The sequence below is a fragment of the Agelaius tricolor genome, unplaced genomic scaffold (genome assembly GCF_023055355.1).
Source record: "Agelaius tricolor isolate 1412-34295 unplaced genomic scaffold, bAgeTri1.0.p SCAF_11, whole genome shotgun sequence".
NCBI lineage: Eukaryota > Metazoa > Chordata > Aves > Passeriformes > Icteridae > Agelaius > Agelaius tricolor.
Genome location: NW_027269271.1, coordinates 4610987 through 4633633, shown reverse-complemented (window position 1 = coordinate 4633633; position 22647 = coordinate 4610987). Strand labels below are relative to the sequence as shown.

Genomic DNA, 22647 nt, shown 5'->3' with positions numbered 1-22647 from the left:
AATGGCTTTTCACTCTAATTCTCCTGAGCCTTGGTTATTTTCTTGCTGTATGACACAAGTCAGCTTTTTGTTTTTGAAAGAAAATTACAAATTCTAACCCAGGAAACGCAATGAATGTCCAGTGTACAAAAATCAAGAGGTTTTGAAAAGCTGAACTGATTAGATCCCTTCCCACTGGGACAATGTGCAAATTTTGGTTTTTTTCCCCATTCTTGTGATACAAGTGTTATCAATGAAAGGTGCACAGTGGGTTACTTGAAGTGGTGCACAACCCTCTATCCCTGTAAACCACAATTTGCTTTCTATGCCATCACACTCACCTAACATTAATCCCTTCTGAGTAAATTTAAAGGAATATTTATTATCTATACTGTGAACATCAGGCTTAAGCAGAAATTAATTACTTTACACCAAGTGCTTCTTTACAGAACAAGGTCTAATATATAAAAGATGTTATACCAAAATATTTTAGGAGCAGCAACACCCAACTCTTTAGGTATTAAACCTGGAACAGAACATGCACACCTAAACTGTGTCTTTTAATCCTTAGAAACAGTATTTTTATCTAATTCTGACGGTAATTCCTTTGTACACAGAGAGATAAAGCCTCTTTAGGCTTTAGGCTTATCTGGGCCCCAGCAAAAAAGAGAAAACTCAATCCATATGAAAAAGGTGTTGTCTGTGCTTCTTTCTAGATCCAGCTGCAAATACACAATGTTTTGAGTTTTCAAGTTCACAAATGCTACACAATTATACCCACCCAGCATAACAAGGATATTTCCTAAAATGTTAAACCACAGATTTAAAGATTATGGCACTCCTTTGACTCACTTTCTGTAGAAGGACTTGCCTACAATCATATACACATACATAGTTTCTTCTTATGTCAGAATTCATGGGCACACTGTGAAGCTTTTTAGAAAATTTTTCAAACAAATTAGTGTTTTCATCATCCTGCATCATACAGAGTTTGCAGCTTCCACACAAAATGAAGTGCATCTCACAAGGAAATCTGCCCAGGCAGAAATTCAGCATCTCCTTGAATCCCTTCCCTTGTTTTTCAGCAATTCCAGACTTTAATCTCTGTACCTGGGATACCTTTATCAAGTTTTCTGACACTTCCACATCTGGTATTTCTACCTGCAGCTCAATACTCATGACTACAGCTCTTTTTCCTACTCCCTGAAGTAATCTTCTCATTTTGGATTTTACAATGCATTTTTCTCCTTCTATTCAGATCCAACCCAGCAGAAGACGATGCTGTGTAACTGGAAGCTTATTTGTTATCAGACATCCCCAGGTCTGTATTCACAGCTCAGGGGAGCCCTGAGGAGAGCAGCAAGGCTTGCTCCAATGACACACTTAAAGAAGCAGTAAGCTATCTCTCAGCCAAGTGAGAAACCCCTTCATCTTGACGTGCCCTTTTCATTTCTGCATGTACCTCTCAAAAAACAGTAACAACAAGGCAACTGAAGTCAGGGCTAGAAGAACATAGAAGTACACACATATCCAGTGCTGTACACAGCCATCAATTTCCTTGTTTCTATGCCATCTTCTGAACTCAAGATGGAAATGAAGGCCAATGAGATTGATGGGGAGAAGGCAAAGAAAGCTCTGCAAAGGCAGGAGAGCCAGCCAGCAAAGCCCACCCCAGGTACTGGTGATACATTACTGCCTCTGCAATTTAGTCATTCTAGAACAAAACTGGTATTGATGAGCATCTAATTTATTTAGAATCCAGGATGAGAAAATCTCATTAGACACTTATTATTCTGCATCTACTGCAAAGCAAGATACACAGCTCTAACAGCTGCTGCACACTCCCCCATCAGGCAAGGCAGGGACACATAAGTTAAAAGCAAATTATTCTGGTGTTAGCCCTGCACGCCCAAAGCACAAGTCTTCCCCTCCTCTCTGGATAGGAATATTGAGTTCCACTGCCCATTTATCTGTGACAGGGTGTCTAAAGTTACTTGTCCCTAAAGTCATAAATCTTGGGATATCAGATGCTCCCCATAAACAATGTGGTCAAGACCTTGAAGGAAGTGGCAGCAGTATATAAATACAGCTTACAATAAGCATCCAAAAACCATATACATAAACATACAATAACATTAATATCAATATTGCAAAACCACAGGAAATGGCAAGGCATTACTTTATTGAAGGCAGCTTTTAGCATCAACTCTTTAAATACTTAAAACTCCTAAATATTCATTTGGCAATGCAATGCCCCACATTGCTTGACAATTGCATGGTTTAAGACCTGCATTCCTACTGCCAATGTCTCTCCCCTTTCCCTTCTATTGTTTGCTGCAGTCAGTCATTACATCATGCTGGAGGTGATGTATTTAATCTCTCCCTAGCCAAGGTCAGGCTGCCCTGCCCAGCAGTACAGTGTGGGGCAAAACCAAGCCTCAGGGTGCTATCATTGATATTGCTATTGCATATGTCTCCCTTCCAAACTCACACCAGAAACAAAATACACAATCTGGAGAAACAGCCACCAATCTGCTGCATGAGAGTATTCAGACATATCATCTAAATCTGGTACTTTTAGATTCTGATTTTGCGCATACCAGTGGCAAACCATCAGGGATCAGAGCTGTAAACAGAAATCAGTAGAATGTGAAAAGGCTTTTCTGTTCAAGCTACCCTGAATTAGATAAGACAAGCAATCCACCCTGCAAACACCAGAGCTATGCAGCCCAGTCCCAAAGCACAGCAAGGAGCACAGCTCTCAACTGCTGCACTAGGAAAGAATGGATGTAGGGAGACTTATAAGAGAAAGGTTTTCCACCCAGAAGATGGCTGGGCACTGGAACAGGCTCCCCAGGGAGGTGGTCACAGCACCAAGCCTGACAGAGCTCAGGATGCGTTTGGACAACACTCTGAGGCATGTGGTGGCATTGTCAGGGTGTCCTGTGCAGAGCCAGGAGTTGGACTTCATGATTCTTGGGGGTCCCTTCCAACTCATGATATTCTATGATTCTATCCCAGCTGCTTGGTCCTCTTTAATTTACAGCACACTCCCCTTGCCCTTACTGTGAAAGGCAAACTTCAATCTGCTAAAGCCCTGCTTCATGTTCAGATGGTTTTGTTGTGCCTCTTTCACACTCATGGTGTGCTTCTCCCACCTCTCTTATCTTCTCTATTCTTCTTCCAAGTCAGTGATTTCTCTTCCAGCTCAACTGTACCCAACACTCCTCAGCTCCCTCTTTCAAATCATCTTCACACTTGAATCAGCAATTCCCTTATACTTGTGCAAGAACACTTGGATCTTTCCAAGACCATCTGTACCACATTCTTCAGGGCTTTTATATTTCTGAGATCATTGTCCCTGGCATAGCATTTCTCATCAAAACCTTACTTTCAGCACTCTGTTGTTGGTTTCAACTGCCTCTTCCACAGTACTAGGTATATCTTTCCATCTCCTCTTCCTCCTCTAGTGAATTCACCTTTGAAAATCCTGCTTACAGCACAGTTTCCTTTCCTTTCCCAGTGTCATTTGTATCAGTCTCTAAATAGCTGAATGATAACAGGCTTAAAATTGATCCAACCACCTTGATGTTAATATTTTAAATTATTAAGTCTTAGTTCTCTAATGCCAATAAATCATTTATATGTGCACATTTAATTAACAATCCAATCAGTAAAAACAACTTTGCATTCACGCCACACATTTTATCAGAGGAACCAAAGACACATTACAACATTAATTAGGTGTAATAAATGCCCTGGTGAGGTAGTGAAATATTATCCTACATGTGGGGAAACAGAGGCAAAACACTTGGTGGATTTGCCCAAGGTTAATCCAGATGTTCCCAATGAGGTGTTAAACAAAAAGGGCAGGGATGAAGGTTTAAATGAGGTTTAACTCTTTTCATAAGAATTCCTGTTGGAACTGCAGTATTTACTTATTTGCTGGTGGGAAATCCATTCCAGTTGCATTCCTTTCCCAAAAAAACCTTGAGGCACAAACCACTGCAATCAAGCATGCTGAAAACCAGCCCTAAATTGTGACAGCCAGTCATGGTTCAACATCACCCCAGCTGGGGGTTCTGAAGGACACTTTATGACCTTCCCACAGCACAGTTCCCACCTTCACACACACCTGAGCTCGTGGGATGCTGGACACTCACCTGCTGCTCTGAGGTCCTAAATGTACATGAGTGTCTGGTAGCTCCAGGTGCTTCAACATCTCAACCAGCCCATGGGGAATTTCACACCAGGAATTCCTGTGTAACTGCTGGGTTACATACTGGCCACTGCTAGTGGGACAGGCTGGGAAAAAAAACCTTCCTAAACCCTTCACATGACACCATTCCCTCAAGGCAAAAGTGGAAGAATAATTCATGCATCACGACCAGAGATGGTGGCCATCAATACAGGAAGATGGGTTAATCACAGGTGATGTCAGGAATGATGAAGGGACCAAGCTGAGCCAGGCTGGCCGGGTCAGCAAAAGGGAAACACTTTGGCAGAAATTCATGATATCAATTTATTTAAAACTGATAATGGATACATACTCTGCTACTGTTCATTTTATATGGCTGGCTGTCAACAATGTGGGGCAGCCAAGCTGTCTGGGCAACACCTAATATATGGTGGGGTGACCAGGCTGGAAGCCAAGTGCCCACCAAAGCCAGTTTGTCACTCCCCTCCCTCAGCTGGACATAGACAAATAGGCTGAGAGTCAAGATGGGGACAGGCAGAGATCACTCTCCAATTACCATCACAGGCAAAACAGGCTCAACTTGGGGCAAATCTGAGTCATTACTAATCAAATCAGAGTAGGATAATGAGAAATAAAAGAAAATCTTAAAAACACCTTCTCCCCACTCCTCCCTTCTTCCCAGGCTTAGCTTCATTCCTGATTTTTTTCTATCACTTCCCCCTCAGGGACAGAGAGGGACAAGGAACTGGGGCCACAATCAGCTCATCACATATTGTCTCTGCCATTCCTTCACTTCTCAAGGGGAAGAGTCCTCAAGCTCTTCCCCTGCTCCAGCATGGGGTCTCTCCCACTAGAGACAGTTCACAAACAGCTTCAGTGGGAGTCCCTCCCACAAAATACAGTTCTTCACAAACAGAAAACCAAAACCAACAAACAAAAAACCAAAAACCAACAAACAAAAAACCAGAAACAAACAAACAAAAACCCAAAAACAAACAAACACCCCTCCAAAACCCAAAAAAAACCCCAAAAAACCCCTGTTAGTCCCTGTATGGTCACAAGTCCTGCCAAGAAACCTGTTCTAGAGTGTGGGCACCTCTCTCCACATGTCCACAGGCCCTGCTGGGAGCCTGCTCCAGTGGGGGCTTCCCCCAGGGTCCCACATCCTCCTTTTGGGCATCCACCTGCACTGGCACAGAGTTCTCCATGGGCTGCAGGTGGACCTTCATGGCTGCAGGGAATTCCCTTGTGCCTGGAGCACGTTCTTTCTCCCCCTCCTTCCTCACAGAGCTTTGGGTCTGCAGCAGAATTTATTCTCTCATATCCTCACTCCTCTCTCCCTTGTGCAGTATTCCACTCAACTCATCCTGAGTACATTATCCCAGAGGTGCTGCCAGCATTGCTGATGGGCTCAGCTTTGGGAAAGATCTCACAGAAGCCACCCCTTCACCCCAAACCTTGCCACACAAACCCACCCAGTACATCTCATCTCCTGCAGGTTGTAGCTTTTTTGCCCCATTCTAATGAAAACCACCTCCACTCCCAAGCCTGATCTGACATAGATAATCAAAAAAGGGCCAGCCTGAATTGTGACATTTTTAGTTTCTATGCTTTATCTGTAATAACATCCCTTAAACATACCCAACCATTTTTAAGTGGGACCCCACCACCAAACCAAAGCCAAATCCTGATACAACAGTATCCTAAACCAACCAACTTTGAAAGTTCTGGACATGCACTTAAATCCTGACCATTGCATTAGTGGGTCTCAAAATAATGTTGCAGGGGGACTTGAGTGCTCAATAAACACATTAACTCTTCTAAATGTTTTGCTTATGCCAGCTGAAAAAGAAGGATGATGGTTTCACTGCATCTGCAAGCTTTCTAATTGTGTTAGTGGATGGGCCAGAAGTCTGGCAGCCATGGAAATCAAAGTCTTCATTTCTCTTTAGGCCAAGAACAGTATATTTAATAGCAACAGGAATGGAGTCACAGTTCCAAGTGTCAGCACTGAGGGTGCTGTCTGAGGCAGGGAACAACAGCATATGTTCAAGCTGAGCTGCAGGCAGGGAGTGTGGGGAATTACACATCTGTGAGGAAAGCAGGGCTACAGCAATAGGAAGAAACACACCAGGAAAGCAAAAATATCTCACCCCTGGAGGCTGCTTCCACCCAAAGGGCTGCAGGCTGCTTGGTGGTAAGAACAGACAAGAGAAGGATTCCTGCAAGGTGGCCCAGCTTGTAGCTGCATAAACCACTATTTATATAAAAAGATATATTTATAATTTTTTCCCTTTTATTCTCTATGCAACACATGTGCCAGAGAAGTGACCTCACCAGGACCTGGTGAGACAAAAGAAATAATAAATGGTTTCTTGTGGAGAAAACTCAAGGCACAAACATTAACATTAGCATGCAGAGAAGCTTCATGAAATTATACCTATACTAATGCTATTTATAATACATGCTGATTTGGGAAAAAGGACTTTGATTTGAGGAATGAAAGTTTAATTAAGGTAAAACAAAAATTTCCATTAATCTTGATAGAATTCGTAGTCTGCTGCTCTCCTTCACCATCCACTTCAGCAAATGCTGTAACAGGATCAAGAGCAGCCCTATGTACCTGAAACCTCCTGCAGTGCAGACAAGGCTGGGCAAGCTGGACCAGAGCACGTGGCCCTCCCCAGGCTTGGGAAATAGGACACTTTGTCCCCTCAAGATATTGCTCCAAAAATGCCCTGAGTGCAGCAGGCACATGTTTTCACTAGCCAGGACACACAGGAAAATGAAGAAGAGATGTTGATAAACTTAAGAATGGCAAAGAAAAATGGCCAGAGCCTAAGACCTGCAGGCAGGTTCTGATAGCATGCATCTCATGTCACAAGCACAAGTTTTCTCCTGAGCAGGTAAAATTCCAGTGATACTTAAATCTTCTCCCTGTGTGAATTCAAGTCACAGAGTTTGTATTAAAAACATTTCCTTTTTTTGTTCCCACAGTACAGGTAAGGATGGGGCAGCAGAGCAGAGTATCTTCCCCAGCCAGCAGAACCATCTCCTACACACCTGTGGCCAGGAGGGGGTTTAGGGCTGGCTTGGCTCACAGCCAGTGAGGGCTCTGTAAATCTATTATAACTGTATGGAAGAGGGAGCTGACCTGAGCTGTGGCCAGGTCATGCCTGCAAAGCTGTTTGGAAGACAGGGATCTTTGCTTTGTACAGTGAAAGATGCTGGGATCTCTGAAAGAAGATATTTCAAAGCCATTTTTGCAGGTCAGTTGTCAAAGTAAAGCCACAATGCAAACTATCAGCTTTCATGACAATATTGTATGGTATTGATAAAGACAATACAGTAAATTGCATTTTAATAATGTACATAAAAAGTGAAGAACTTCAGTAAACAAAATCATGCAGAGTCTAGATGATACACATGAAGTTGCTTTCAACATCCCACTCCTGATGCTTTCCCCATTGTATTTATCTGAGGGGAGAAGGGAGTGAGAAGACAGCTGTGCCTTAGGCATTAAGAATGATGAGAGTACAGCTTTATAGCTTTAGTACAATAAATGCAAAGCATGGCATATTCCCTGCTTCATTCTGCAGAATGAACTATTCAAAAGATAATAATGAACTTTGCATCATCTAGAGGAGTCAATTGTGCCTTCTGCCTGCTTCCCTAATCTCAGCCATCTAAAACACTCCTGAATCCAGAAGCATGAGGGAAACCAGCAACTAAAATGTATCCAAGAAGTCAGAAATCACTGGATCATTCAGGTGTAGAAAAGCATTTTGGATTTGAAAACAAAGGATGTGAAAAGAACAAACAAGGAAGCCCTCCAAGGACTGAGATTAAAGTCAGAAGCAAATACAGGATGTCTTAAGACAAGTTCATTGATTGTGAAAGGGAAAAAAAAAATCCAAACTCAACACACAATTCTAGACAATACTAGACAGAAATTGTCTATTCTTTCATTCACCTTCCAACTTTCCCTCTCCTCAATTTGCTCATTCAACCTCCCTGCAACTTACCCTCCCCTAAGGAATACCAGGAGGCAGCCCCTGAATTCTAATTGCATTTGCTATTCCACTAAATCCCACAGATCTAAATGGGCAAAATTAGCTGAATTCACCTATCAGGCATTCTCCACAGTACTAGAGGAGAAGGCACCTGAAGCTGTAAGATGGGCTTTCTTTTGTTTACAGCTTTTAAATAATTCAGAGAGGAGCTGTCAAGTTGAATCTGCAAAGCTCCCTTGACTTTGGACTTGTGCTATCAGACTGCTTGCCTATTGTTTATAAAGACAAAAAGGAAAACGTTACAGGATCATATGTCTGCACGGGAGGGGAGTCAAGGACCAGGAGAACAAGGGCTGTCAGGACAGAAGTCATAAAAAATACAGATGGGAAAGCAAAAGTAGGCAGTAGGTGAAATACAGATGTACCAGCAAAGCAGCAAGAGCCAGTTGCCAGTTTGGTTGTGCTATAAATACACAATGCTTGCAGTTTCTTGTGGAATATGATGTCGTCCTTTAGAAAGGAAAACCCCAAATGCAAATGGTAACTTTAATTAGCAATTAAAAGCCCAACTTCCCAGCTATGCAATTGCAGCTGCCTCTCCCAGATCTGTCTCACTTCTGCAAACCCGTGACAGCTGTCAGGCAGAGGGCCAGCACTTAATAATCATTCCCAAACCTCAGACAGCACAATTCCATCCTTTCTTTCCTTTTTTTCTGGGCTCTTTGGGCAGACAAAGATTTACTAGGTCCTACCAGGGGATACCAGCAAACCACAGGTGATGGCTCTTGGCATCCCAGGAAGTTCATACATTTCAAGGTGCCTTTTAGAATTTTTTATTTTTAAACCACTCTGTGGCATGCACAGTTCTGATGGGGTTTTGCAGAGTCATTTTCAATCAAAGCTGCAAACCTGACTCTAAAGCAAATGACTGTTTCTTGAAGCAGCAAGAATGGAGAGGGGAGGGAAATCTCAGGACATGCAGCCTGCTCCACTCAAGCACATCCCTCCAACCAGAATGCAATCACCTCTACAGCCAGTTTCCTAAACCTAAAAAGAACTTTTAAAAAAAAGACCATTTTAATACAAAACCCAATAACTATGATTACAGTCTTGCTCTAAGCTACTGAGCTGGATTAACACTTGGCAATGATACTTAGCTGTGGATGCTGCAAACAATCCTGCCCAAGGGCTGTCCCCACAGGGTGGGACATGGCAGCTGAGGATGCTGCAGGAGCTCTCACACTGCAGGATAATAACATGTGTGTAAGGAGGGGAACGATCTGATTTAGCTGGCTGTCCTAAAGCAGACAGAGACCTCCACTTTGCTCTAGGAAGACTGCAACAGTGGACAAAAAAATACTGATTTTGCCCATGACCAGTCCCAACTGGTCCCAGCAGCTTCCAGTCCTAGGAAATTTCATGATTACACCAGCCTTTTATACACTGTCTTTTATCCTGGGCTCCTGACTGTATCAAATCCTAAATGAAACATGATGTAAGGCATGCAAATAAGCCAAAGAAGAGAGGATTCACATAATAGAAAAATATCATTAAGTGGAAAAGTTTAACTCAGAAGGTCAAAATCATTCTAAGCAGAAGAAAGAGATGCTGCATGGGGCACACTCACATGCCCCAAAGCCTTAAAAATGTGGCATTGACAGTGCCTTTCCTACTCACTCAGTGACTGCCAGCCAACAGCACAGCCTGGAGCTGCAGTGCCATTAATAAGTCCCTAAATGTCTTGGCCTTGAATACACTCCTTAACTCCAGGGAACAGCTCTTGCCAATGTGTTGTCTGCAAGAGTCCCTACAGCAAGATGCTGCTTCACCACTCCCTGACCCCATCCCCTTTTCTTAAAAATTATTTTAAATGAGGTCTATGCACCTGAAATAAGCAATGCCAGCTCCCAAACTTTACTGGTAAAAGTCTGCACTCAGGTAAGAGCCCTAAAAGGAACACAGGGGCTGTTGAGTTTCCATGTCCCAGCCTGGAAATCCTTTAATTAGCTGTTTTCATCCCATGCTCTCTCCTTGCCCTTAAAGAGAAAAATCCAGTTGCCATCCTACCTCCATTCCAGGCCGTAACTGGAGATTTAGGATGACCTTAGAGGTGTACACACTTCCTGGTAGAATACAGGAGCTTAAAAAAAGACAGTAATTTTTGAAAGCATGTTTTTGTTGGGGTGAGCAGCAAAGGGGAGCAGTGGGTCACACTGTGGCTCTGCTGCCCAGTGCTGGAGCTTGTCCTCCCCTGGGTTCTCAAAGAGGAATCAAAGCTGCATTAAGGAACTTCATCCATCAATCCATCCTGTACAAGCTCACGAGCAGCTCAATTTATGGCAAAACTTAAAGCCAACAGAGGCTTTTGCAAGTTGAGTGAGCTTTTTTACTGCATACCAAAGTAATTTCTAGCTGATACACTAAACAGATTTAACCCATTCTGTACTACACCTCCTAACAACTTTATTCCAAAAGCCAGAAAGCATTTCACTTTCTAATGAGCCAGCAAATGAGTAAAAGCATCTCTCTCTGTATAATGTACTCACAAGCAACTCTCATGCTTGTGATTTTTCAGCACTGTGAGGATGAAGTGAGATCTGGGTAATGTTCTACATCACTGTTTAAGAGCAATTCAATCATCTTTGTTCTGGATTAAGTCTTGCTCCCGATTAAATTTAACAGAGCAATGAATAGGAAATCCATGACTTGGGAAGTAGGCAGATTTTATCTTTAAACCCAATTCACAAGTAAAATCATCTCTCTCACAATAGATAATTCTGCTAGCGTTCAAGTTATTTTCACACAGTGGCTATAAAAAAATTATCTCTAGATATCTGAAATGGAAATGACTATTTTTAATGCTCCCTGTCACTCTGAATGCATGCTAAGACTAACAATACTGCATCAAAAAGAAGAGCTCAACAATCACGAAATCCATTAAGCTACCAATGACTAAGAGAAAAAAAAACGAAGTTGAAAAAGACTCAAGTATTGTATATAAAGAAAAGAATTACCTACTGGGATTACAGGAGTGAACAAAACCCCTTGTGTTGCACTACAGTACTTCTGATTTTCTAATACCCTTCAGCTACGTAAACATTAGAATACAAACCCCACCTTTGCTGACAAAGGGTGAGGGAAGACAAACACTTCTGGCATTTGATTTCTTTTTTTTTTTTAAGCTAATCTGCTTCATCCTCCCTTGATTTTAGATATTCTTTCTGAAGAGCTGCTGCTGTTGACTCATTCCTCAACAGACACCACAGAGATGAAGCACGTGGTAGGTGCTCTGCTTTTCTCTGAGCCTGATGATGCTTAAAATGTTCCAGAGCAGAGATGGGGAGAAATACAGGACAAAATACAGGGGACATAAGAAAATAAAAATTACTGTCCTCTGTCAGGACTTCACAACCTATTTCTCATCACAGCAAACTTGCAGGTAGTGCTATGAACATCAGTAGAAAAGCTCTCACAAAGAGCTCATGATCATGTCCTGCCCTACCTAAACCATTCAGGAAGAGATCCAGGAATGTATAATGAAATGGCCTCTAAAATAAACAAAGCCACACACATAGCACATGCTTGTGGGGATAAGGAGAGAAAAAGACACTGGCACTTGGTGTCACATTCATTACTTCATTAACTTTGATATGTGATGAGCTGGGCTCAAGTTTCACATTTATGTGTTACCTGAAATCAATACAGAAGCCTCAGCCTGACTGAAAACACATTATAAACCTACTTCAAAACAGAAACTTCAGCAGAACTTCAGCAGAAACGTCAAAAACCTGTACAATAAAGAGTTTTATTAACTCTCACTCCAGAATGGATAATTCACAGGTTCACAATGAATAGCAAAATCCAAAAATTTACTGGTGGGCTTAAGAGAAGACTGTCCTTGTCCCTGCTGCCATGTTCAGACATCTCTGCTGTTGAGGGAAAACCCAAGGGAATTATGACAGGAAGAGGAGGGGTGGCTGCAGAGGGTGGCCAGGATGCACAGAAAGGGTCTGAGCTCACACTCAAGGATATGCTGGGAGAGCTGTGGCCAAATTGCATCCCTTCACCTGTAACAGTACACTCAGCAAACATTTATCTGTAAGGAATCTCCAAAGCAGTATTTTTCTTAAACTTCTGAGCCTTTGTTTACTTTTGGAAAGCTAAGAATATATATTCTTAAGTTTTGAAACAAAGAAAACGCCCAAGCTCCCAAAGCTGGCTGCTGCCTGCTATAACAGCAGAAGCAAAGTTGCTAAATCCTGTTCTACTTCCAATTTCCCCACAACCACTTCTTTTTCTATGCATTTCTCAACAATTTAAATTTCTTCTGTTGTCTTGTCAAGCAAAGTGTGAACCTGGGAAAACAGAAAGCCAACAGCAAACTGAATCCTTTTGTATTAAATAAGGACATTTGTATTTCACTTTCACTAATTTTCTCTCTGTTTTTTTACTCCTGCTGGCCCAAATTTATCTTTTCAAATGCTGGAGCTAATGTGCAAGTTGTGAAGCAAGACATGCAGAGAAGAACTATTAACCTATTTTAATCAAGGATATGTCACTCTAAACAAATCAAGATCTCCCCCAAGCACAAACTCTCCAGACCAGAGCAGCTTGCTGTTACTTAGTCTTTGGAGAAACTTGGCCAGAGCAATCTGCTTTGTAGAAGGTCTTTCCTGGAAGGAAAAAAAGGCAGCAAGGTCTCAATTGATCAACCTAGAAACTAGGAGAAAGAATCATGTGTGCCTGATTAACATGAGGATTCTTGGCTGGGGATGCTGAGACTCTGCCAGCATGGGTCATGAGGAGGGACACAGCTTCTCCTGCTCCCACTGCAGTTACTTTATGTGCTATCTGCAGATTACAGGTGAAAGGAACTTTTATTTATTTATTTAATGGATCAGAACCAAACTTTCTTCCCAGTATATGGACTATTACTTATCTTCCCTCCAGTATCTCTCATTATTATAAATACTTGGGGAACAATGCTCTGCCTCATCTGCAGCTCTTCAGGCTGCCCCAGCTACACCTCTCTGCTTAACTTAATATTCACTTTAGACATACTAAAGTAAAATAAAAAAATCCAGTACTGCACCAAACAGCTCACTTCTCTTCAGCTTTAGCAACTAGATAAGCATTTTGGAAGTGATTATGACATACAATACCATAAGAGACATAATTATTTAAAGCAGCACTTCCCTCACAGAATTCAAAACACCTCGTGCGAGGGTGAACGCCCATCAGCTGCACAACCCCAAATTTAACAGTGCCATTTCTGTCAAAAAAGGCACTCATTACATTACTAAACATAACTCTCCTGTCATACTGGCTTTCTCTTCCTTAGAAAAGACTGATTATTATAATTCTGTGTGTAACCTATATAAAATAATTATGTCTCCTAACCACAGATCAGGTAGTTTCAATTCAGACACAAGATTGCCTTTAAAGGAGGGACCATTTTCACTCCATGCACATACCTAGCTCATCTAGTATTAGCTAGAATTAGAGCAGAACACCACCAAAAGAAATTTAAACACTTTTAAAGGATACAAACCTGTGTTGCTATTCGAAAACCTGTCTGAGCAGCTGTTTCTTGCAAACCTTTATTCTCACTTTATTAACATGCAACACAATTGGCACTAAGCTGGTCACAAATTAGTGGATAGTAAAAGGCTTTGGGGTTTTGTTACTGTCAACAGAAGGGCAGAGGGCACACAAAGAACTTCAGAATGGATGCCCAAAGCCAAGCAGTAACTCTATTAATGCACAGATATACATAAAGCAAAGCTTTTGCAGAGAAAACCACCTATGCATAAATGCTCCTACTTCCATTTCACCCAGAGGTTAAATTATCTGATCAAAATCTTGTGCTGGAAAGGAAAAAAATCCGTTCATATTTTTTCCACTTCATTTAGACTGTGTAAAACATTAAATTCTGTCATTAAAATTGCTTAATTAGGAGTGCTAGAGCAAAAGGTTGATGCAGCTCATGATTTGTAACTGCTGAATGGTGGTGGCCTGGCAGCACTTGCCATAGATATTAGCACTGAAGAATCGGGAAAAGAAAAAAGAAAAACATAATATTGCAAAGTTGGTTTGACTTTAATTGAAGCAGTGTCACTTGTCAGAGGGAATGAGGTTATAAACCAAATTCCAACAGCACTGACAGCAGACCACCACCCTTGAGGGGCAATTCTGCATTTGCACGGAAGCTGGCTTCAAAGGCAGTGGTTACAATGCCAATGGCAATGCAAAACCTACCTCATTCTTGCTGCTCTGAAACCAAAGTCCTGCTTTAGCAGTAAGTGCTGGGACACAGCTCTACCCCTGCAGCTCCTGGATTTAATGCCCCCCTTCATCTGCTCTGCAGCACACCAAATACTGCCCGACTGATATCAGCTCCCAGCACTCAGCCTCATCTCACTGGCACTTTGTGCCAGCCAGGGACTTCAGCAGATGGCACTTCACACAGAAAACAGCCAGCATGAGCCTAGCAGTGCAAAATAAAGCAAAGGCTGCTCATGCAGGAGATACTCTGACTCAGAGGAAACCAGCTTTAGTGAGAGCTTGACATCAGGCAATATTGGCTCAGTACCTACAGAGCTTGCCAGGGTCCTGCTGTGACCTACTGCTTTCAGGGGGCTCTGCTCCAGGAGACTACACAGAATATACATTAGATACAGTGGGTCCAGAGGAGGCCACTAAGCTGATTACAGGGGTGGAACACTTCTCCTGTGAGGACAGGTGGGGATTGTCAGTCTGGAGAAGAGAAGGCCCCAGGAAGACTTTACTGCAGCCTTCCAGTATTCAAAAGGAACCTATAAGAAAGATGGGGACAAATCTTTTAGTAGGGTCTGTTGCAACAGGACAAGGGCAAATGGTTTTAAATTGAAAGAGGGTTAATTTAAAACAGATGTAATGAAGAAGTTTCTTTATACTGAGGGTGTCCAGAGATGTGGTGGAAGCCCCATCCCTGGGAGTGTTCAAGGCCTGGGTGGATGGGACTTTGAGCAAAGGGGTACAGGTTTACTGCAGGGAGTTGGACTAGATGGTCTCTAAATGTGCCTTCCAAGCCAAACTACTCTCACTATTCTGAGATTATAAGGCCCCCCAAAAATACTAGGAATGAGCCTTCCTCCCCAAAGGCTGAGAGGTGTAGGAGAGCAGAGACAGAACACCTGCCACCTGTAATTCCCACAGCAGCTGAAATGCCCCAAGACAAAGGCACAATGCTAAGATAAGGCATGCTAAGAGAGAAGTGTACACTTAATGATAAATATCCTTCCAGGCATCATTTGAAACCCCCCCAAACCTTACAACAGCCTAATCAGTTATTTTATCAGTGGCTTTACAGCCCAGTAGGGTCATACCAGGGGCCCAGCTGTTGAGACTAGTTGGAAAGGAAATACAGCTGTCCAATCATTTAATTCTAAAAGTAAGTGCTTCCTGAATATGAACCTGCACTCTTTTTTCCTCTCCACCCCAGTATAAGTAAGACAAATAATTCTCTTTGAAGTTGTGCTGTTTGGGACATAGCTTATGTAAGTGCCACATGATACATACTGCTGCACCTTGCAACATTATGGCTCAGTAGCAAGCTGAGGATGGAGCTGGCAACCAAGTCTAGGTTCCATGTGAATTCCTGACTTTGGTTCATCTGTTATAAAACTGATACTTGAATAAAGAACTGATAGTTTCTAAAGCAGTTAAGTGCCCATGGGAGAAAAACATCCACTTACACATTTAACAACAGCTACAGAGAGATTTCTTTGCATCCCCAGCTCACCGTGTGTAACACAGCAATATGATTTGCAATTGCATTGGGATGCTCTCATTTTTTTAGGCTTGGGAAACAGCAAGAGCCTGCTCACACCTCTGCTTGCACCAGCAATGATTTGCAATCCATTATCTCTACAGCTGTACCATTGGGATCAGCTACTGGAATGGTAATGTCAACAGCACTCAGTGATGCTGGCCACTCAGTCATTCACTCAGTCTAGGAAAGGTGACTACAGTAAGAAGGACCTCAGATCTATCTACAGCACATACTCTACTCCTCTTGGCATTAGAAGAGATGCACTAGTGAGCAAATATCATCTGTAAAAGTCTGAAAGAGTAAATACTGTCTTCATTCAAGAAATATGGACTTTCATCTGCCTTCAATTCAAGACAACATTGACCCTGTGGCAATTTTCTGTGATTATGCAAGAAAAAAAAAAAAAAGCCTCACCTTGCAGAAGGAGAGAAACTGAGTTTGCAAAGCTAAAACCAACAAAGAAGAAAAACCTGAGCCACCTACATTTCTTGAAGAAGCTATTCTTAAAATAGAAGCTACAATGATATCAGAATGCTGCAGTACCACAGGGGACCTGAACTTGAGAGATGAACAGAAGTGCCAGACTGAGCCCCTGTCCTCAGCAGTGGCACAGGCAGCTGCTCTGCTCCTAGGACAGGAAGAGTTAGCACAGCTCCTGGTGTGCCACCTTGAGCCTGAAACAGCAACAGAAATGGGGCAATACACTTGTTTGGCCCCAAACACACTGGGGGGGAGGAGCATAGTGGACAGAGGCTGGGTTCTCAGGGAATCTCCTGGCTCCCTTCACTGTGGTCATGCCTCACTGGGAGGAAGCTCAGAGGGTATCCTGCAAGCAGGAAGAAGACAGGAAGGGAAGAAAATTTACCAGTATTTTTCTTCTTCTACAGAACACTCAAAATTAAGCACTTCCTCATGAAGCTGGTCACTTGCATAATCACATCATCAAGATGGTCTTTCATATGGATTGGAGTGTCAACAGACTGAGATGTCAATACAGTGCATGAACTGTTAATAATAAAATATGATTTTTCCCCCCCACAAATTTCTCCACACTTGGACACAAGTTTTTGAAATTCACAGGGAATAAAATATTGCCAGTCACCTAAGTATTTTCTAATTAATTCTCCTTAGCCACAGAAAAAATAGAGCCCAAACTAGGGCATTTGAAGATCTATGGATATGAAAGGATATGAGCATGTTCAGAGCAAAGGATCATACATAGCTTGTGACATCTTTTATCTGCAAGTAGAAATTATTCTGCATAAGAAAACAGTTTTCAAGCAGCACATAAACCAATATATACAGTGTGTGTTAGTACACATAACTAATATGCTAAAATCTGAGGGGGGGAAAATCAAGCATGACACATCTTCTGATGTTCTGGGTCCCATTTGTTTTTAAAGAAAATTTTAGATTTTCAAATGAAAGTAAGGGAGCAGTAGACATGAAAAAGGTAGGATGGAAGAAAAATCAAATACATTTACTACCTAAGGAAAGGGCAAAATAAAAGTCAAAGAAAACCGTGTTTAAAGCATTGCCAATGACCAGAGAGCAGAGGGCATGTCAAGAGGAGTGGGAAGCCATCACACAGACAGCTGTGAGCATTGCAGCATGCAGGCTATGGGGACTAGACAGCTTTCCAAGGAGGGAGAGAGACCTTTGAAGATTTTCAGGTGAGGAAGAAAAAACCAGTAGAATAAACCTGATCAAAGCCACAACTTGCTTTTTAAGAAGCTGATCCTTCTCAGCCTTCCATAAACTCCTGTGCATTTCAAGCACAAGAATGAAGATGAAGACCTCTGTGTTTCCAGCATGAAGAAGTGGTGTGGGATTGCACTGGAGGAGAACCTGCAAGGATTCTAGCTTGGGAGATGCTGCACACATATGCTACAGGCCAGTCCTGGTCTAGGGAAGAAAGGAGGAGTCAGAAACCAGCAGATGTCCTTCCAGAAAATACCACAGCTGGAGCTACTCATGCTGTACCTGTGGCACAGCTGGGGTCTGATCACTCCAGGCAGGCATTGAGCTCCTAAGCTTTTGGGTTCTACCTAAGTATTTCCTAACATCTGAACAGGTAAGCTGAGGATGCTGTGAAAATAAAACACCGCTGAGTTGAAGCTGGAAGTCAAAATTCTCACCAATTTTGAGATTTTAAAATTTCAGCAGCAAAGAGAGACAATGAAGTTTCAAGTGCTTTTTGTTTTCCCCCCAAAATCCTGTTGGAATTTGTACTTCAAGCTATAAGAGGCATAGTTACAGCTGATACAAGTTACTTAAGAATGGCACTGAATTACCATTCAGTTACTTGGGAATGACAAAGGAGATTTCATTTTTAATGTTCATAAGTCACCCAAATTAATTAGCGCTTTAAAGTGGCAATGAATCATTTCCTGAAATAATTTGTATTGGCTAAATTAATTCCTGTGAAGGGAGCCAATTTGCTGATTGTAAATTATAAGAGCTCCTGACTAGCTCCTGTGTACACTGTGTACCATTTATAAGACTACTGGGAAACAAAGGATGGCTACTTTTCATCAGTGAACAAGACTGCAGCCCTATTAAGTGACTAACTTACAGTGCTACAATTACAGGTTTCTATTTAAAGAATCCAAGCCAGACATCATTAAGAAACAAAGCTGGATGTTCAGAAGAAAGGAAAACTAAACAGAAGAAAAGCTTGTTTTCTGAAAAGGTGCACCAAAAACCTATTTTAAGGGAATATTTCATCCTCTTAGATTAACAAAGAGAAGTTTAGATGTGCAAGGCTAATTATGAATACACTTCCACCACAGGGCAATGCCCAAAGCCAACCTGAAGCCTGGAGTTCCAGAGCTGCTTCTTTTACCCATGGTTAGATGACTGTTTTGAGACCCCCATAAATTTAAAATTACTTTTGAGGAGTGATGAAGTGAGAAAACACACACATGGGTTTCTACTCAGGTGGAAGAGATGCTTTCCTTCTTCCTAGGAGAATTCACCCATCCAGTACATCCCACCACCCACCCATCTCTGGTTAAAGACAGCAGCACTCTTCTTAATGGATTCCCCTTCTTTACTCCTCCAAAAGAAAAAAAATGTACATAATACTTTACCTAAGCTAATTTGCATGGCTTTCTCCTGTTCTTATCTGCATCTCCTCACTGGTATCAAAGCCTTGACATTTCTGCTTGTGAAATCCTTCCCTGGTAACCTGCTTATCAGCAGTAATGAATACTTGTGCAAACAGGTACAAAATTAAATGGCTTCTTTACAGTGATTATGATAGATTGAGCCATGCTTAATCTACATAATCAAATTGCTTCTGTGTTCACTGTAATACCTTTTTGCTGTCCTGGGAGCAGGTTCAGCCTTGGCTTCTCTTTCAACAGCTGCTTTCTGAGAAACACTAACCATGCCTGGGAAAAGGGCTACTTTAGGTGCAGTCATTTAACACAGCATGTTTGAGGTACATAAACTCTACAAGAGGGTGTAAACAACCAGTGTCCCCTTTAGGGAAGGAGAAAACATCCTGTAGGACACACAAGGGAAAGAAAAGCACAAACCAATCTCCTCCAGCTATGATCCACATACCCAGATGTAATTGCAGTGACCCTTCTAAGAGAGATGACATCTCTACCCACTTCAATGCACTGAGCTACCACCACTACTATAATTTCCTTTTCCTATGCAAGAGTCTCCCTGTATTCAAGAGCATTCCCTGTTTGCATGCTACTAAAACAGAAGACTGTTTTCAATCTCAAGACCAGATTCTTGATTCAAATCAAGCTGGTTAAAATGGACAGCATGGGTACATTATAAAATCCTACACTTGGGAAATTAAAAGATTTAGTCCAAGGAATGTTCTGAAAAGCATCTCCATGTCTAAATCATGCTTATTAAGTCACTTAGCTAAAAGAATCCTGAAGCTTTCTCTTCTTTTAAATATTGATCAACTTTTAGCATAAAACAAGAAGGGAGAAATGTTTTTGCCCACAAACAATAAGTAGGTGCTATTTTAAAAATATCCAACAGCCTGCTTGCCTTTGTCCAAAACACAGCATTGCAAGAATCAGGTTTGCTTCATGGTCAGCCTGCTGGGAGGCTTTTCATTTGCCTGTTTTTTTCCAAAGAGTCTAACAGAACAAGCAGCCTACAAGCTAGTGCTTATTTCTAAACACTTTTATAAATTGAAGAGTGAGTAAACCTGGTGCAAGATGCTAATAAGCACTCAGAGAGAATAATTTCTCTTCCTTGTTATAGCTTTGATACAGGTGAAAAGAAGGTGCTGCTGGACCTTTGAGTGAGAAAGGTGACAGCTCCAATAAAAAAGGCCTCTGCATCTTTGTAAGTAAAGAAAAATCAATGCAGAAGGGAAAAGAATAAAAAGATGGGTTCTGGCAAGGGCCACTAGCACAGCTTGACTTAGGCTCAGGAGGAAGTAAAAGTCTGAATTACATAAAAATAGATTTAAAGAAAGAATCAATGACATTTAATCTGAAAGTTTTAGTTAAGTTTTAATTAGGATCTGAGATTTTGCACTTAAGTGCATGAAGTGAAGGAGTACATGTACTCATGCTTCCCAAGATAACTGACAGATCTGAAACTTACTCATCTCATCTCAAAAGGTTAATTAAAGAACAATCCTTGACAGCAACACTGGATGGAAGCTGAGAGTCAGCTGCACTGGGGAGCCCTGGGGAGAGGCTGTGCTGGCATCTCCCACCCCTCAGGAACAAACTGAAGATGCTGCCCTGTGACCACAGCATGGAGATGAACAAGATGCTTTCACCCAGCCCAGCAGGAAATGGAGAAGAGTGTGCCCACAGCACTGTAAAACTTGCTTCCTGTGCTGCCTCTGGATCTGGGGCAGCTTTCCCAGCCTGTGCTGGGGCTCTGCATGGCTGCTGGCCTGGAGCTGCTTCCACACACACAGTCCTGCAGCAGAGCAGGTGGGATCACAGCCAGCACTCAGAGGTATGTGTGCTAACTCCTGTAATAAGGCAGAGTGGCTCACCAGGATCAAAATTGTAATTAAGCTGGAAATAGGCTATGGATTCCCCAAATCCTGCAGATGCTGACAGCACTTTAAGGCACAGGCCTTGTCTGGTTCAGCCCAGTATCAGGAAAAAAAAATAAATCAGCTTTTAGGGAAGCCTGTATATGCAAAGCTCATTAAAAAAAATCATGGCAAATTGAAGAAACATTATCAAAATGAAGAATAGGAGAGTTTCATCATTTGAGTAAGACTTTGTGGACATAAGTGAACTTTGGCTGTGCAGTAATTTAATTTCCTAAGAACATGAGCAAAGCCTCAATTAGGTCAGAGAGGATTGCTGCAGCAGTAGAAGAGGAATGTGCAGCTGGATCAGTGAGAAGATATGGTGCAAGTAAACATTGAGGCCTCTTGGCAGAAGCAAGTGAGGCTGCTTGCTTGGTATGTACCACAGGCAGAGGCAAAAACCACCTGCAGGCAGCTTTTTGCTGCTCTCTTTGAAAGCTAGAGCCAGGTAGTGAGGCTGCCACAGGAGAAACAGGCTCATTTAGAAGCAGCCCAGGGAAAAGCAGACACACGCTAGAGAGAAAAAAAAAGACCAGAACAGCAATGGATTCTGAATGCTGCTTAATGGAGTGAAGCCTGAACATTATTTGGTGTGATCTTGACGGGCCTGATTTAACTATTACATTTTTGTAAGGTATTTTTCATCCTGATTATGAAGAATTGTTTCACAGCCCATGGTGACAGCTTAGAAGTTTCTCAGCCACTTAAGCAGAAGGTCTATCAGAGCACATTTATCAGAGGAAAAACTGCTGAGGAGTGGACAGCAACAGACATAAGCCCAGGGGTGAGACACTCTGCTTTTGCCTGGAGAAGAGATACCCAGAAAAGCAGTGGGCAAGACAATCCAAGCACTGCAGTGAAGGCAGCTCAAAGAAGGGCATTTCTGGACACTCTGGTTCCCACAGCATGTTTTTATCCAGCAGAAAGACAAATTACCAAACTTACAACAGCCACTCTTCACCTGAGACGTGTGTACACCAAACCCTAGAAAATCCCCAGCCAGAAAGAAGCTGGTGATGCTACATCACTGATTCTAATGTCCCCTATTCAAACCACAGCAGCCCACTTCTTACTTTTAAGCACAAAGAGCAGTTCCAGACACGGTTTTATTTTGATTTTGACTCAGAAGTGTTCATCTGAAGTGACTTTAGGTCACAGTTGTTGGGGTAGTGTCTACACATGCAGAAAGCAGATTGGTAGACATTGTCTTTGAGAATAGGACATCTCAGGACAGCAATTATGCAACATTTCACTTCATCTACTTGGAAGACTGCATTTAAGATCAACTCCATTTTGCCCCCTCCCAACAGGCCTCTTTTAAGTATCTGATCTGCAAACCTTGTACATACAAGGGTTACTTGCTCCATATTTTTAATGCAAGCTTTTCAAGAGCACCCTGGATTCAAAAGCAGCATTCTGAAAGGCCACACTCACAAAAGCTGCATCAGGTCTGCCTGCCACATTAGTACACATGCAAGGGATGTGAATTCAGTGCCACTGGAACAGGCACTTTACGTATCTACTCATCTAAACACAAAGGCTGTGTTCCAATGAGCAAACCCAGACAGACATAGGAACACTGAGGCGAGGCTTCACAATGAGTATC

At 42.2% G+C, this 22647-nt stretch overlaps 1 protein-coding gene and 1 non-coding gene across 3 annotated transcripts in view; both read right to left on the bottom strand.

Annotated features, from left to right (window-relative positions):
- COP1 (COP1 E3 ubiquitin ligase) overlaps positions 1-22647 on the bottom strand; it is a 125802-nt gene that overhangs the window by 7718 nt on the left and 95437 nt on the right. The window lies entirely within an intron of this gene.
- Positions 9451-9586, bottom strand: LOC139594642 (small Cajal body-specific RNA 3). Its single transcript, XR_011680717.1, has one exon. It is a non-coding gene; the product is annotated as a small Cajal body-specific RNA 3 (non-coding RNA).